Source organism: Pinus tabuliformis, chromosome 9, assembly GCF_031772625.1.
Source record: "Pinus tabuliformis cultivar Carrire ecotype Pingquan chromosome 9, CPIR1, whole genome shotgun sequence".
Lineage (NCBI taxonomy): Eukaryota > Viridiplantae > Streptophyta > Pinopsida > Pinales > Pinaceae > Pinus > Pinus tabuliformis.
The window spans coordinates 316,850,025-316,867,954 of record NC_142307.1 but is presented as its reverse complement, the minus strand read 5'-3'; positions in this window follow the sequence as shown (position 1 = coordinate 316,867,954).

The following is a 17,930-nucleotide window of genomic DNA, read 5'->3' as shown; positions in this document are numbered from 1 at the left end:
GAAGGCCTGTGAACCTCCCTACCACCATCCATCCACCTAACTCTCCATGTCATATCTATGCACCCGCATTTCCAGTCGCTTTTCCTTTCCCTCCATAGGAAAAATATAGAAATTCTATTTCTTTTCCACTTTGAAAACACAAAAGAAGATGACAAATAAAGTAGCAGCGTTCTTCTTGCTTATCCTTACCTAATACCTTCTAGAAGCTATGCCTTCCATTCAGAACCTTTGTTAGATGTCTTTTTAAACCTGCTCAACCGTCAGCCTGAATTTCATAAGGAGAAGCTGCTATAGGAAATCTCGTAGGATTCCTGTAGCAGCTATCCCTCTGAAAAACAAACTCCGGAGATAGGATCAATGCAACAGGATGTATGTAGCATGTAAGGAGCAGATCTTGATCAAGGAATCATTAGCATAAGACAAAGGATGAGCATGCAAAGCACCAACAACAACAGTAAGAAGGAAATGAGGTGCCATAGCCCAAAGTATGCATATCACAACAAGAACTAAGCAGGTAAGTGGCTAAACCTATTCCTTGATTGCATGAATACTATTTTGAAACTGCATGAACTACAGAAATGGTCATGATTAAGAGGACTCGGTGGCTAGCTAACTGGCCACCCTCATTCAGTTCACACACCCTCGTTGAATTCAGTTGAGCCACGTCCAATTCAAACTGCCGATTAGATGCATAGTCAGCACGTGTGGCATGTCAACTCGAGAAGGAAACATTTGAAACTCGTAGTGGTGGAGGCGTATAATGGGAGTAAGGGAGGTGATGGTAGTCAGGTGCAATGAAGAACCATAATTACACTGACGTAGGACCAACGATACCGATGGGGATAACGTACCCATCCAGCCACCTCATCTCCTCACTACGGATTATGCCAACAGTTAAGTACAGTGCGGTTTAAGCCTCCACCACCCTTTGGTTCATTATCATGCTATGAAACTCTCGACTGTAGTGCTCATCTACCACCTTCAGAGCATCGAACTAGTAGTTTCTGCCAGTTTTTCAAAACACTCCTGCCTATCAGGTTCTAAAGGAGCACTAATTCATTCTACGAGAGCAGGAACACCTTCTACAGGAAGATTTCTACAGGGAAAACAGAGAGCAGCTTTGCAGCCGAAAAAGTTGGAATTCTTGTCAAATTCGAGCTGGGAATGAGGTAGGCTCTAAAACCTACTCTGCATAAGATATGTTTAGATAAGGTGGTGGCTTAAGACTATAGTAGTGGGTGAAGAAAAACGAGGAAAGAGAAATTCAAAATTCTGTTGTGTCTTTTCTGAATTCCTACACAGTATCTCAATCTCCTTCTCTGTGTTCAAAATTTTCCTTTCTCATCCTCACATTCTGTTGAAAAAAGGGGATAGAAATCAAACCTGGGGAAGAAACGAAAATTGCAAGTCTGTTTACTCTATGAAAAACCACTGTTTTATATAGTCCCTGTTCTATCAACATATTGATTTCTTCCAAGAACCAAGAAGAAAATTTAGGTTGAGAACAGTTTGGAGAAAGGGAGAATTTCAAATTGGTGCTGTGAAGAAGGACCACACGGGAAATTCCTCCTACAATTCAAAGAAAAAAACACAAAACTCAGCTATTCCCTTGCTTCTGGTTTTGGAAATTGTTGTTTTTTTCCACATCTAAGCACTTCAGAAACCACTAAACACCATGCCAGGAGGTTTTATGAGAAAGGAGCCTTTGAACTCCAACCAATTGCATGAGCAGCCTGAGGTGGTGGCGCTCTTCACTAGGGAAAATTGAATGATTTTCTTTAAAAGGATTCATGGATATGATGATGAGGTGACTAAAGAATTTTTTATTTCCTTAAGACCCCATTCAAAAACACATGCTGCAGTCAGTTTCAAGGGTCTGACCCTAGAGCTTACACCTAATTTTATCAGTCGAATCATAGGTCTTCCACTTGGGCTCCCTTGGAGCAAGGAGGAAAAAACATTGGGACAGGTTGCCAAGAAGACATTTTTTCAACCTGGGGAGAATCCTCTAGAGGATTAGAATGGGGTCAGAAGGACAAGCTTACCTCCTCCATGGAGTGAATTCAGCTACCAAATAATGAAATATATCACTTGTGAAGGAAGGTTCAGTATAATTTATGGTTATCACTTCAGGTTATTACATGAATTGAGGTATGGGATGGACCTACCTCCAATTAAAAAACTCAGTCTCCCATATTTCCTCCTCCAGTGTTTGATAGAATGTGGCACCAAGCTTAATGAAGGGGTCCTAGACCAGTTGGCCCACCATGGTCTCATTAAATTATTAGTGGAAGATGCCCTACACACATACACCATCCCCATAGATTGGGAAATTTTAAGGAATATGTCCAGAGAATATGACATCAAAACTTTGATTGAGGACAATAGCTCATCTGGCAGTGAGGAGGGTGAAGAGAAAGAGGAAATTGAGAAAGAAATGCATGAGGAGACACAAAATATTCAAATAGAGGAAGAACATGAAACAGAGGAGGAGCAAAAAGAAGAGGAGAAACTTGACAAACCCATTGTAATACCTAAGGCAGAAAAGAAAACAACCTCAAAGAAAAAGAAGAGGAAAAGAACAAAAATTGAGAAGAAAAAGCCCGGGAAAGCCCAGAAAAAGACGACCACAGGTGTTATCAGGAAATCTAGTGTCCACTCGGATATACTAGTCCCACTAAGACTGGTAGCTATCTTAGAAACAAACAAAATAAAACCACTTTTGTTTTCCTTTATGAGAAGTAGATAAGAGGGGAATGAAGGACACCAACCTCAGTCTTGCGCTTGGTTCCTTGCTCGGTTCCTCTCCCTTGTGACAGATCCTTGTTGCCTCTCCTTCGTCTACCCAGCTTCAAAGAGCACCTGTGGAATCAAAGCAGCATAATACTATCAAAGAACAAAGATCTACAGTCATAAACAATATAGGACTAGATATATATTGACCACACAAACGTATATATCATCAAACACACAGGAATGTGGAGGAAAACTTGAATAGCTTCATTAATATCAAGAATAGCAAAGAGGATTACAACCAATTGTTTTGACCCAGCGTCATCCTCTAGCATGAAAGCCCTTATTTCACCTCATGGAAAGCTTAGATCACCCAACACTATGATATTCCAACAAGAAACCAACAACACTTCCTTACAAGATACAAAATTCCAGCCTCTGGATCTCTAGGATGAGGGATCCATATATAGATGATTGCAGGGGGTTGAGTCAGCTTTTGGGATTTTGATTAGTGTCCTCTCTCTGATAGTTCTTGATTCCACTTGGAGATTGATGATCTCTTACTCATCCCTGGGCGAATTCAAAGAGGCAAGTGTCATAGGAGATGTTTCTGGAAGATTTTATGATCATCCACCTCACAAACTGTCTCTGCCATTTTTCCACTCTCACCCATCGCACCCTATAGAAGGGTTTTTCAGTATGCATCGCACCCTTTACACTGGGCAGGTGGGATGCATCACACCCTTAGCACTGAGCAACCTGCATGGTCCAGTTCTGAGCAGTTTCCAGTGGAGAACTTCTGGGAGATGATGTAATTAGCTGACCTTGTTCCTTTAGGGTATGAAACAACACTTTTAGGGACTTAGGAGCCCTTGGTTTATGGACATGTTTGATTGGGGTTGCAGTGCCCAAAAATGTCTATAACAGTTGCCCCCTAAAGCATGAGGTCGTTAATCTTTTGATGTCGGGTGAAATGATTTATCGTGAGGATCTAAAGTTTTTTCGAGCTGGAAGGCGACCTGTAATAAGATAAAATACAATAGATTATCTTCATAATATTTTTCATGATCTAGCTAAGGTAGGCATTCCCATGCTCAGCTTTAGAAATTCATTTTCATGTTCATAAGACAGACAACTGTCTGTGTAGGAGACTGATGATTCTGATAGAGTAATCATACTTTGATTCGGATGATCATGTTATGAAACTAGCTCAAGAAAAGATAGAAAATATAGATCAACGCCTTAGAATTCAGCCTCTTCGAGGGGGCAACCTCCTTTACATTACATAAATGAACAATTCTTGGATGCTTCAAATAACAAAACCTCATTTTCTATATATAGGAGTCTAAGGAGTCACAATATAATCTAGCCGACCTAACAATAATAATATAAAGCGACAAAAATAACAATAGAGGGATTCTATGGGGCACAGAAATAACAACATGGGGGTAATAGGGGCACAAAAATATAAATAAGGGGTATAACTACAATAGTAATGGGGTAGTCACTAGTATTATAGGGACCCAACATGCCCCTCTCCTTCAAAAAAGTGTTGTCCTCAACGCTTGAGTAGTTCTGAATACTTTTGCATAAAATTCTCATCCTCCCATGTGGAATCTTCAGCAGATAACTTCTTCCACTTGATAAGACACTCTGAAATTGATCGATTTCGTAGCTGTCGAGTTCTTATTTCTGTGACCGCTTTCGGTTCCAATATAGTTTTTCCTTCCTCATCAAGTTCTGGCAATATTGTTTGAACTAGGAGCTTGTCGCCTATAACCTTCTTTAAACATGAAACATGGAAAACTGGGTGCAATCGAGACGCTGCAGGAAGCTCCAACTTGCATGCCATAGTACCAATATTTTGCAACACCTTGTACGGACCATAATACTTTGGTAATAATTTATTATCCTTCTTAGCTTGCTTTAGGGACATTTTCTTATATAGTTGTAGCCGTAGGAATACCCAATCACCTACATCAAAACTTATTTCACTGTGATGTTGATCTGCCTGTTGTTTCATTCTATTTTGTGCCAACACGAGGTTATCCTTTAAGAGTTGGAGGACTTGTTGTTGATGTTCTATGTGATGTTCCACTGCCTGAACCTTAGAATTTTCTCTTAAATATGATGTGATGGATGGTGGTTGATACCCATAAAGTGCCATAAATGGGGTCATTTTTGTTGCTATATGGAAGGAAGTGTTATACCACCATTCAGCCAGAGGCAACCATTTGACCCATTGTGTCTGTTTATCAGATACAAAGCAACGAAGATATCCTTCCAAACATTTGTTTACTATCTCAATTTTCCCATTAGATTGAGGATGATAAGATGATCTATGAGCTAACTGAGTACTAAGACAAGAAAATAATTCTGTCCAAAAATTTCCAGTGAAAATTGGATGTCTGTCACTTACAATAATCTTTGGGTTTCCATGTAGCTTTTGAATTGTTTCCATAAATGCAGTAGAAACTGTACAGGCTTTAAATGGACGTGATAATGCACAAAAGTGTGCATACTTGTCAACTACCACCACGATTACACTCTTTCCCTCATACTTGGGTAAACCTGTGATAAAATCCATTGAAAACTCCTCCCAACGTTGGCTTGGAATGGATAAAGGTTGTAATAGACCCGGTGTCTTAATTGTTTCAACTTTATTTTGTTGGCAAACCAAACATTCCGCCACAAACTTTTGAATATCTGATTTAAGGCCATCCCAAAAAAAATCCTTCTTAACCCTATGGTAAGTTTTCAAAAATCCTGAGTTCCCTCCTAAGGGAGAAGTGTGCAATTCCATAAGAATCTTATGTTTTAGCTGGGAAGTCTTACAGAGGTATAAGCGATCTTTGTACCATAACGAATCATTTTGCCAGCTAAATGTATCAGACGTACTGGAATCTTGTTGTAGCTTTCGAATAAGTGCCCACACTTCTTCATCATTCTTCCATTCCTCCCTTGCTTCGTTTATCCAATCTGGTTGGATAATAGAAATGAAGCACAACAATGCTTCCACATCCTCATCCTTTCTTCAGAGTGCATCTGCCACCACATTTTGCTTCCATTTTTTGTAGATGATTTCAAAGTCATAACCCAACATCTTTGTGACCCACTTTTGTTGCTCTTCAGAGGATAATCTTTGTTCTAAAAATTATTTAAGGCTATCATGATCCGTTTTTACCTTGAAGTGTCTTCCCATTAGGTAGGGTCGCCATTTCTTAAGTGCATGGAGTATTGCCAACATTTCCTTCTCATAAATAGCTTTTCTTAAAAACTTTCCCTTGATTGGACGACTTTCAAAAGCAATGGGTCTTTCATCTTGCATTAGAACAGCACCAATTCCATTTCCTGAAGCATCACATTCCACAATAAAGGTTTTTGTGAAGTCCGGTGTAGCTAAGACCGGTGCTTGGCACATTGCCTCTTTAAGATGTTCAAAGGCCTTTGTTGCTTCTGGATTCCATGAAAATGCATCTTTCTTCAATAATGTTGTTAGAGGTGCTGCTATTCTCCCATAATTCTTAACAAATTTGCGATAATACCCTGTCAACCCAAGAAATCCTCGGAGATGCTTTATGGATGTGGGGATTTTCCATTCCTTAATGGCTTTAATTTTGCTAGGGTCTACCTTAACTCCTTCATGAGATACAATATGACCCAAATATTCCACCTCCTGGACTCCAAAGAAACATTTGGATCTTTTTGCATATAATTGTTTCTCCTCCAATAGTTGTAGCACCTTGTCAACATGTTCAACATGATCCTTCCAAGACTTGTTGTAGATTAGCATATCATCAAAAAATGCTAACACAAATTTTCTAAGGAATGGTTTGAAAATTGAATTCATCAAACCTTGAAATGTTGAAGGTGCATTTGTAAGGCCAAAACGCATGACCAAAAATTCATAATGACCCTCATGAGTTCTAACTGGAATTTTCAGAATGTCTTCAATCTTCATTCTGATTTGATGATATCCCGAACGAAGATCCAACTTTGTGAAGTAAATTGATCCATGCAATTCATCCAGTAATTCATCAATGACAAGAATGGGGAACTTATCTTTAACAGTGAGCTTGTTGAGCTCCCTATAATCCGGACACATGTGCCATGATCCATCCTTATTGTGCACCAATGCTATTGGAGCAGAGAAAGAAATTTGACTTAGTTGAATTATACCAGCCTCTAACATTTCTGCAACCATACGTTCAATTTCACTTTTTTGGACATAGGGATATCTATACGGCCTGATGTTTGGAGGAGCACTTCCTGGAATCAGATGAATAGCATGATCATGATCACGCATAGGTGGGAGACCGTTGGGAGTCTCAAATACCTTGGAATGATTGTCCAGGAATTTTTGGAGATCTGGAGAAATAGATGATTCCAATGTGGAAACATGTAGCGAACATAATTTTGCAATTACACCTCCTTGCTCCTTTTTTAGAAGCTTTGTCATACCATTAGAGCTTATTATCTTTCTTGGTTTCCTTGCAATACCCCTTAATTCAACTTCCCTTCCTTCGATACAAAATTTGATGAAAAGTTATTGAAAATTAAAAGCTATTGTACCCAAGGATTGTAGCCATTGGACTCCTAGTACAACATCATCACCTCCCATTGGAATGGAAAACATCGGGCTAGTCAATACATATTCTCCCATGGATAGCTTGATATTAGGGCACCTTCCAGAGCAATTTATTGTTCCTCCGTTTGTAATCATCACTTGACACTCTGGTGTTGGATATAGGAAGCAATTAAATTCTTTTGATACCCTACAATGAATAAAATTGTGGGTGCTTCCTGAATAAATCAACACTATTACCTTTTTCTTCTTGATTTGTCCTTCTATCTTGATGGTTTGAGGAGTGGTAATTCCTACCAATGCATTACAAGATATGGTTGGATTTATTTTTTCTTCATCTAGACATTGTTCCTGGAGTATATCTTCTTCTTTTGACCTTTCTTGTTCCTTTTCTTCTTCCTCTTCATAATCTATGTAGAATAATTTCTTCTCAGCACACTTATGACCTTTAGTGTATTTGCTATCACAACTGTAACAAAGCCCTTTTGCTCTTTTTTCTTCCAATTGTTGTGGTGTCAACCTTATATGTTGTGGAAGACTAGGGGCAACAACACTTCCATCTTTATAGTTGTGAGTGGTATGCTTCCTGGTTGCCATAATTTTGCTTTCCATTTTTCTTGCTAACCTGAATGCCTTCTCTAATGAATCAGGTTCCCAAAGGTGAACATCATGTTGGATATTATCCTTTAAAGACCCTATGAACACATCAATCCTATGCTCCTCTGGAATATGTTTTATCCTTATGTTCAATTTTTGGAACTCCTCAATGTGCTCCATTATTGAACCCTTTTGTTTGAGACTTATCAATTGGCTAAAAAAAGTGTTGTTTTTTGTCTTCATAACGTGCTATCAATTCTTCCGTAAAAATTGCCCAAGTGATAAATTTTTTACGAGAGCAAAGCCATTGATACCATACAAACTGATTTGGTTCCAAATATACAGTTTCCATACGTACCTTTTGTGTGTTTTGCACATTATTGAGATCGAAGAAATGCTCCATCTGTAATATTCATGTGGCAGGATCCTTGCCATCAAACTTCCTCATATTGATTTTTGGAATATGGTGGGTCTTCGATCCAACATTAGAGTCTATGGAATCATGATTAACATTAATTTTGTTCACATCATGAGTTTCATTTACAACCTTTTCACCATTAGTAAGTATTTCTTGTAGAAAATTTGTCCAATCTTTCTTCAAATCTGCCATGTCTGTCTTCAAATCTGTCTTCAAATCTGCCATGTCTCCCTTCAAATCTGTCTTCGAATCATCCATCTTAGCTTCCATGCCATTTATCTTAGATTCCATGCCATTTATCTTATATTCCAGGCCATTTATCTTAGATTCCACGCCATTTATCTTAGCTTCTGTTAGCTTTTGTGAGCGTGACATTTGTTGCACTTGTTCTTGTAATTTTGATATATCATGTAGCATTTCTTCCTCTTCTTCATGAGTCATGCTAGAGCTTTCAGGTTCCTTACTAGGTGTTTGCATTTTCTTTCCTTAGGGCATTAGTTACCGATAATAATTCTTTACTATGCCCTTTGAATTCCGTTAAACCAAGCTTATGCAAAAATTTAAAAAAAACTACACACCTTTTTTCACTTTGTAGAAGCCTGATATTGAATCTGATGTATCTCTGTAATTTCGGATCATCCAATTCTGAAATTGTGATCTGTAGTATCCTTCTATGTCCTCTTTCCAATGCCACAAGTCTGACCCGAATTGGATTCTCCAAGGAAGAGTTATGTGAAATCTCCCACAGTGACTTTCTTCTAGACTAGTTCAGTAGAGCGAAGTTGTACAACATTCCACGAGTCACTGTTTCAACCTTTGGATCTGAAACATGTACACAGGAAACTACAGTCCATCCTCTTTATGTAACTTCTTACGAAATTTCAATCCGATCCCTGGAGAGAACGTTATGATGATTTTCTCCAGGTCATCTGTTTTGAATGTAATTCAGGAGTTTGCAAAAAGACCAAATTCCTCAGATCATATCTCCACAAATATCGCGCTAAACGCTCTGAAATTTGGACCCAAGGTTCAGCGTGATTTCTTCTCAAATGGGTTTTTTTGTGACTTCTGAAACTTCATAAAAAAAACGTTATAGCGAAAATGCCATGATGACCTGTTTGGAGCAGCGAAACCCTAGAATCCAAAGCTCTGATACCAAATGTTATGAAACCAGCTCAAGAAAAGATAGAAAAGATAGATCAACGCCTTAGAATTCAGCCTCTTCGAGGGGGCAACCTCCTTTACATTACATAAATGAACAATTCTTGGATGATTCAAATGACAAAACCTCCTTTCTATATATTGGAGTCCAAGGAGTCACAATATAATCCAGCCGACCTAACAATAATAATATAAAGCCACAAAAATAACAATAGAGGGATTCTATGGGGCACAGAAATAACAACATGGGGGTAATAGGGGCACAACAATATAAATAAGAGGTATAACTAAAATAGTAATGGGGTAATCACTAGTATTATAGGGACCCAACAGATCATCTGTGCAGCAACAATGTACATTTGATGTCTTTATTTCCCTGAATATATCACAGCCCAGATGGATGAAACTAGTTTCGGGGAGTTCTCGTCCAATATTCACTCAAAGTACAAGTCGATCCATGTGAAAGATGTTCTAGAGTCGAACAAGGAAAGACATCGCCTGATTACCAGCCAATGATGTAAGTTGTTAACATGCAAGAGAGGATTCACCAATAATGATGATGACCCTCAAGGTACTACAGTACAATTCACGTGGTGTGAAAAGGGACTTGGTGTCGAACACCATGCAAAATCTTTCAGTTGAAGGCCAATGATGTAAACCTATCACTGGAAGTGAGAAACTTGACATTGAGGCATGCAAGCTTCAAAGTACTGAAAAGGTTGTTCCTAAGTCGACTTCTTGGATAATGATCTGATGTCGACAAGAAGTGACCCGTCATAGGAGGGCCTTAGTGAGTCCCACATCTACAACACGGAACGGAGTAAATGATTTTGGAGGTGAAAACGATCTAGTGATACAGGGTTGAGGGTGGCGGTCATGAAAGAATGGAGCATGAATGTATTGCAGTGGATGAGACATAGGTGAATTCTCTGAGCGAATTCTCTTGAACATACTAGAGATACTGACATGGATTGGTAGCATTAACACCAAATATGGATGGTGTGGTGGACCAATGGTGATATGATCGGTGAATGGAACAACCCAACCTGACTCGGATGTGGAGTGAAAGTTTCATGTTCAAGAGCGACTTGCTACCAATAAAGTTTCTTCAATATTTCTTCCCAATTTTCCCCAGTCATTGCTGACCAATACCTCTTTATTTTTGTCAAGCTTGAGGAGGATAACATATGCTTGTTCTATAATTTTCCCTTCAGGAAAACCCATCACTATGTTTTAACGAGCCTAGCGATAGTGAAACTCATTCTTGTCTGTATGGACAAGTTTGTCGCTATTCGGTTTTAACGAGTTTAACGACAAAGATAACTCGGTCCTTTTCAATTTTAGAGACTCTGAAAGGTACGTAAAGGAAACTTCAATAATCCTTTTTTTTCATATAATCATTAAGTCCGAAAAAGTATAAAATAATACGAAAGGGATGAATTTTTGCTAATTTTAACAAGCCGAACAAAACAAGCGCTCGATCTTTTTGTGTAATAATCCTTCAGGTCCAAAAAGATTAAAATCTAGAGGAGGATAGCACTTCCGGTCGCTTTAACGAGTTGGAGAGGCCAATCGCTCGACAATCTTTTCATATTTTATGAGTTAGGTGAAAAGATATTAAAGGAGACTCGTTTTTGAGGAACAAGTGATAATTTTGGGTAGCAGCTGATTCCAAGTAAGGTTTGGAATTTTCCAATCATGGCAGTGTCACAAGGATGGCTAACAGGATCACTCTTCGCAGACGTTCCTCAAAAGGGATAAACAATCAAATGGAAGTGAATGATCAGCTAAAACAGAGTGGAGGTGATGATGAGAACATGACCAGGGCTCAAAAGCTGATGATAATGCATTCACAATGGTTATTTACCGGAAATTGGTTCATTTTTTAATGAGATTAAACTCTGGCGGAAACATTTGCTCATTGCTTAGGATTAATTTTTAACGAGCTTGAACTCCACATAAAAACTGCTCATGCCAGTCATATAATAAGGATATCTCATCTAAGATGCCATTTTTTATGGAGCTTGCACCTTCCAAAGCTTTGCCCCGGATCCTTTCTTTATGCAAGTTAGGAACGACCAATCCTATGAGTTTAAAGGGTTGAGAAACTACAAACTAAGAAAATAAATGGTCGCTCTTCGATTGCATGCAAAAAGGTTTTCATGCCCCCAGGTATAGCGAAAAGTTTCCAGGCTACCATATGAAAGCTCTCCATCCGCATTGCAAACAAAATGCATCCTTGGTGATGTCTACCGAAATAGACAAAGGTGAGTAGCGCGGTCGCCTCCACTCACATAACTTTGTCGAGGGAATCTTATTCCAGTCTAATCCCATTTTCCTAAACGGATGGGTGTGTCAGACTAGTCATATGTCCTCCGCAGAAACCTACCCTATACCTAAGGTTTTCCTACTAAAACAGACTAGGCTACATGCCCCCTGGTTTCAGTCATGTCCTTCCAAATCACTCGTGCTCTTCAGGTGGACGGACTGGATATTGATGAGACATTCCTTGCGTGAAAAGACCATTTAGGGATGGCATTTGACTATTAGCTATTTGTGAGCCGGGGAACGAAAGCTCGTCTACATGCTTGACCACTTGGCCTTCATGTGGAAAACACATTACTCTAAAGAGTGAGGAGACAATGGCTCCCATGCTATAAATATAGTTGCGTCCAAGGAGTAGATTATAATCTAGAGGTCGTCGAACTACCATTACATTCACATAAACGGTTTTCCTTCTCAATGTTATGGGCACATTGGGAAGGATACCTAACGGTCAACTGGTTCCTTTGTCGAAGCCTACCAGATTTCTCATCTCACGCAGAAGCGATGGTGATCCAAGTGCTTCCCAAGTAGTTAAGGAAAGGATACTCACAGAAGCCCCTTCATCTATGATGGTACCGACCATGCTCATTTTGTAAGCTTGTACAATGATTCATAATGGTACATTAGCCAATACCCGGGGTCTGCCTAGTAGATTCCAATCGAAGGAAACGACTAGGTTGCTTGGAGGTGGGACCGAATAGATGGCTGGATATGACTCTGACGAACTTCCTTCCTGCGGTAAAGGAATGGGTAGACTGCCCCCATGTTCATCGGAGTCTGTGTTTACAAAAAGAATTTGAATAGTGTCGTTCTCATTCTCTTCGGTGATTGTGTCATCTGAAGATGGACCTTCCGAAGACAAGACCGGGTCGACTGCCATCTCGACCTTTTGACTTTCGTCTGGTATGGATTTAGCAGGTTTATCTTCAATGAAAGATGCTTTGACCGACCACAATGGCGTGTCAGTCAGATTTTCAACTAGCGACGGACTTGGTAAGAGCTTCTTGTATCCAGGAGGAAGCTGTAGCAGCGAAGCAGGACGGTTATCCAAAACTCTTTTAGCTTTGTCTAGGAAGGGACAACGGTGGATGACGTGATCGCCTTCACATAGTTTACAAGGAAATTTGCATTTCCTTTTTTGTCCAAATGCTTCGCTTTCACTAGTTGATGGTGTACTCTCAACATGATCTTCAGAGGTTGATGACACTGGATTGTGCAAACGAGGAGACTGGTCCCTTAAGATCCGAGGGATGCAAGGACAATCTTGATGATAGTGGTCTCCTTTGCGAATGACACATGGAGATTTAGGCTTGGATGGTGTAGTGTGTGGATTTTCACTAGACGATGCCTGGTTACCCCTTTTCACCTTTGGCTCCTTCTTCTTCTCTTTCTTCTCCTTCCTCTTCTTCTCCTTCTTAGTTACTTGCATTTTGGCCTTACCAGCTTTATCAAGCGAAGAGGAAGGAGGAGCAGGAGAATCAGATGAAGTAGAAGGTTGGGGGTAACTTTAGTATCATTCAGTTGTTCACTTGATTGCTCAAGAATCACGGTGTTCTGAATGACGGAGGTCAAGAAGAGCCATATCGGCAAGCCAATAGTCAACCTAGAAGTGACAATGTGTCCATATGAGGTGCACCAACATCTCCCCAAGAGGAGAAAGGACTATGCTTTCCTCCAAGGGGAAATCCTTGGTTGGTGGACTCCATTTTTCTTAACCTAAGACCAATGCGCGAATGGTGATGTTATTTCGATTAAAATAAATTTTAGATGCTTCGACACAACTTGTTTTTTCAGTTTTTAAGAGTTGAGAAAAAACAAAAGATGACTCTAGTCGCCTTCGATTTTTAATGAGCCTGAAGTGGCAAGTGCTCAGATGGACATTTTCCTTTAAGGAGTCTGAAAAGGAATGAAAGAGACTACTAAGGAAATCTAGACAGAGGGATTACCAAACCAATCGCAAAACTACAGAATACTTTTTACGGTACGACAGCCAATCTTCTCGAATGCTGTGTTCAGTGCATTGTGATCGATAGGGCGGCAGACACGACTTCCTATGGATAAAGGATATAGCCTATTGTGGTCTCCCAATATATACTCAATGGTACGTGGGAGCACAAGCTCGTACTGGCACTTGTCATCTCAATGAGGAGGAATCACCCAACCAATAGCGAAAGCGGCAATTACTAGGCTTTACGACACCGGAATACGTCTCTAGCCTAGAATTCTAAATGTTGTGCGTTAGGTTCCAAAGCGTTTTTAGGTTCATTAAATTTATTTTACAGCTGTTCTTTCTTAAGAAATTTTCCTTTCAGGTTCACCATGTGATGTAGATATACAACTCCTAAAATGCAATCTAAGATGATAAACAATCGTTTAATCTTATTTTTGCAATGAAAATCCTAGCTACTAAAGAAAGAGACACAATATTCTTTCAACATAGAGTAGAGAGCACACACTAGATGCACTGTCCTAAATCAAACCAACAAGCAGTCTAAATGCAAATGCACATGCATGTATTTGTTTTCAGCTTTCTTAATGTGTGAATGACAAGAAGAATGCTAAGTACAAATCTGAATTATCTTTTCAAAGTGACAGTACTAACAAATTTCTCTTCAAAAATGAAAGGAAGATAATGATGAAACTTTGCTATTTTGAATTGAAAATTGCTTTCGACACTTGAAAAACTACTAATTCAAATCAAATACAATAGTAACTATATAATCGACCATCAAGAACAATAGAATTCTTTTCTTTGACTGAAAACGAAACTTGCGACACTTTGATTATGCTACTTCTTTGCAAAACAGAACTGATTATGGCGCACAATACATAAAAAAATTCACAGTCATTTGCACAATTGAGGTAGAATGATGGAAAGGAAGGGGGTTTCCACAGTGGTATACTGATCATAGACAGCAAAACTCCTGAATAGAGCTGAAGAGAGTGAACACAGAAAGCAAAAACTAAGGGCATAAGAGGTCTTGTCTGATCAGCGCACCTGCAACACAGGGAAAGTGTGATGCAGTGCACCTACTACACTCGAGAGGTGCGATGGGCTAGGGATGTCACTTCAACTGGGTTCTGGGTCACACTTTGCAGCTCAGTTCAGGGATTTAGGCTGAGCAGGTGATGTTCAGTAAATATAAATCACAGGGGCTGATCTAATGAGGTTACTAGAGCCATCACTAGGGAAATTAGAAGGTTTGCAAATTGATTGTTTAGTTTATAAAAAAAACCCGGAGATATACTGAAGAAACATTGATCTACTTTGCATTTTCATAGCAAATACAATTCGAAGGCTAGCTGGCTTGACTTCACGCTCCATCTATAAGTTTATAAAACAAACAAATATAGACAAGCAAACAATCTTTTCGCTCCCCAGTGGAGTCGCCATTTTGTTATCGAGAAATCTAGTGTCCACTCGGATCTACTAGTCCCACTAAGACTGGTAGCTATCTTAGGAACAAATAAACTAAAACCACTTTCGTTTTCCTTCATGAGAAGTAGATAAGAGGGGAATGAAGGACACCAACCTCAGTCTTGCGCTTGGTTCCTTGCTCGGTTCCTCTGCCTTTTGGCAGATCCTTTCTGCTTCTCCTTCGTCTACCCAGCTTCAAAGAGCACCTGTGGAATCAAAGCAGCATAATACTATCGAAGAACATAGATCTACAATCATAAGAAATATAGGACCAGATATATATTTACCACACAAATGCATATATCATCAAACATACAAGAATGTGGAGGAAAACTTGACTAGCTTCATTAATATCAAGAATAGCAAAGAGGATTACAACCAATTGTTCTGACCCAGCGTCATCCTCCAGCATAAAAGCCCTTCTTTCACCTCATGAAAAGCTTAGATCACCCAAAACTATGATATTCCAACAAGAAACCAACAACACTTCCTTACAAGATACAAAATTCCAACCTTTGGATCTCTGGGATGAGGGATCCATATATAGATGATTGCAGGGGGGTGAGTTAGCTTCTAGGATTTCGATTAGTGTCCTCTCTCTGATAGTTCTTGATTCCACTTGGAGATTGATGATCTCTTACTCATCCCTATGCGAATTCAGAGAGGCAAGTGTCATAGGAGAAGTTTTTGGAAGATTCTATGATCATCCACCTCGCAAATTGTCTCTGCCATTGGTCCACTTTTGCTCATCGCACCCTAGAAAAGGGATTTTCAGTATGCATTGAACCCTTTACACTGGTCAGGTGGGATGCATCGCACCCTTAGCACTGAGCAACCTATATGGTCCAGTTTTGACCAGTTCTGAGCAGTTTCCTATGGAGAACTTCTGAGAGATGATGTAATCAGTTGACCTTGTTCCTTTAGGGTATGAAACAACACTTTTAGGGACATAGGAGCCCTTGGTTTATGGACATGTTTGATTGGGGTTGCATTGCCCAAAAATGTCTATAACAACAGGAGAGGCAGGGACCTAGCAAGAAAAAGAGAAGACATTACTAGAGATAGCAGAGACACAAGAAAAATAGCCAACATAGAAAAGACTCCAGAAGATGAAGGGGAAGAACAACAGAAAGAAACATCCCCTAAAACATTGACAAAAGAAGCAGTAGTTGTGCTTGCTGCATTGAGCACTCTAGCAAAACAAAAGGGAAAAGGAGAAAGAGAAACATCCATGTATTTCAAATCTAGAAGGAGCACCAGGATTAAGGTGGGAAAGCCCCAGCCACCATCAAAGAACCTATAATAATTGAGGATGCACCTACTGAGAAAAAGGAGGAATCCCGCTCTAAAATCTCTATCACCTATGAGAGAGGGAATCCCAAAACTTCCACCTGGAAGGAAAGCATTAGACATGGACTCCAAAGCAGCTCTACAGGAAGCTCAAACCTCTCTACAGGAAACATTGGCCAAATTAAAAGAGACTGAAAAATTAGAAGAGAAGGCAGCAGAATAGTCACAAGAGGAAGGCAAGCCCAAAGAGATGCCTGAACCAAGCCCTCAACCTAATTTAGGCTTATATTAAAATTTGCTAGAAGGTGGGAAGATCATCCCACAAAAATTCGTTGTGCCCCTTCTCTTTGAATTAGAACAAGAAAGGGTTAGAACCCACACCTGGATGAAAATTGCTAAATCCAAAGGAATTGCAGATATAGGACACATGGAAGAATAGTTGAAAGAGTTGAGAAGGGAGTTGGGCATGGTGAGACAGACCGATGGAATTAGAAGAGCCCAGCTACAGGAGGAAACTGAATTGCTGAAAAAGCAGTTACAACAATAGGAAACTCAATGGGGAGACAAATCGCAAATTCTTGAAGAAAAAAAACTACAGGAAGGTCCCTTAGAAGATAAGGAAGCAACAGAGAAACATCAACAAGAGGAAGAGCCACAACCTAATGTTGAAATAATGATAAAGCAACAGTAAGAAAGAGAATCTTAGGCAACAACTGAAGTGTTGATGTTGAAGCAACAGTTGCAGGAAAGGGAAGCCCAGATGGCCTACATGGCCAGCTGGGCAATGGAGGCCTTGCAGTGCAGGCAACCAGCTAGATCCTATGCACTATATCTCAAAGACCAATGGCTTTAGTTCTAGATTAAAACATTGGGCTAAAGGGGCACAATCCCATTCCAAAATTATGGTCAGTTTATGCATCTATGTGCTCTAGTTTAGCTGAGGATAAAGCCAAATTAACAAAATTTTACTTACACAATATGGCATATGAATTTTTGAGCTCCGAATGCTGCATCGGGAGACCTACAGATCATGGCTATGGCTTCAAAAATGAGCCATGAGGGAAAAAGAGCAGTGGAAATTCAACAGATCATGGCAAAAGAGCTAAGTGAGCCCTTGCTAATAATGGCCGAACCAAAAGACTCCTCAGATCTCATATATGCTCATCAACACCTTGCAAGCAATCCTCAAGTTCTCCTTGATTATGTTGAAAGGCAAGCACAAGCTATCGCTCATTTTGAAGATATGGAAATATTATTTGGCGATGACTGCCTTCATGCTTGCATGAGAAGGTGGAATAAATTGTCATATAGCTTAAATATCAAGGAGTATCACTCCCAAACTAGAACGAGGGAGGCTTTGGTGAGAGTTTCCCTATATAAACAATCAATGCAAAACTTGAAAG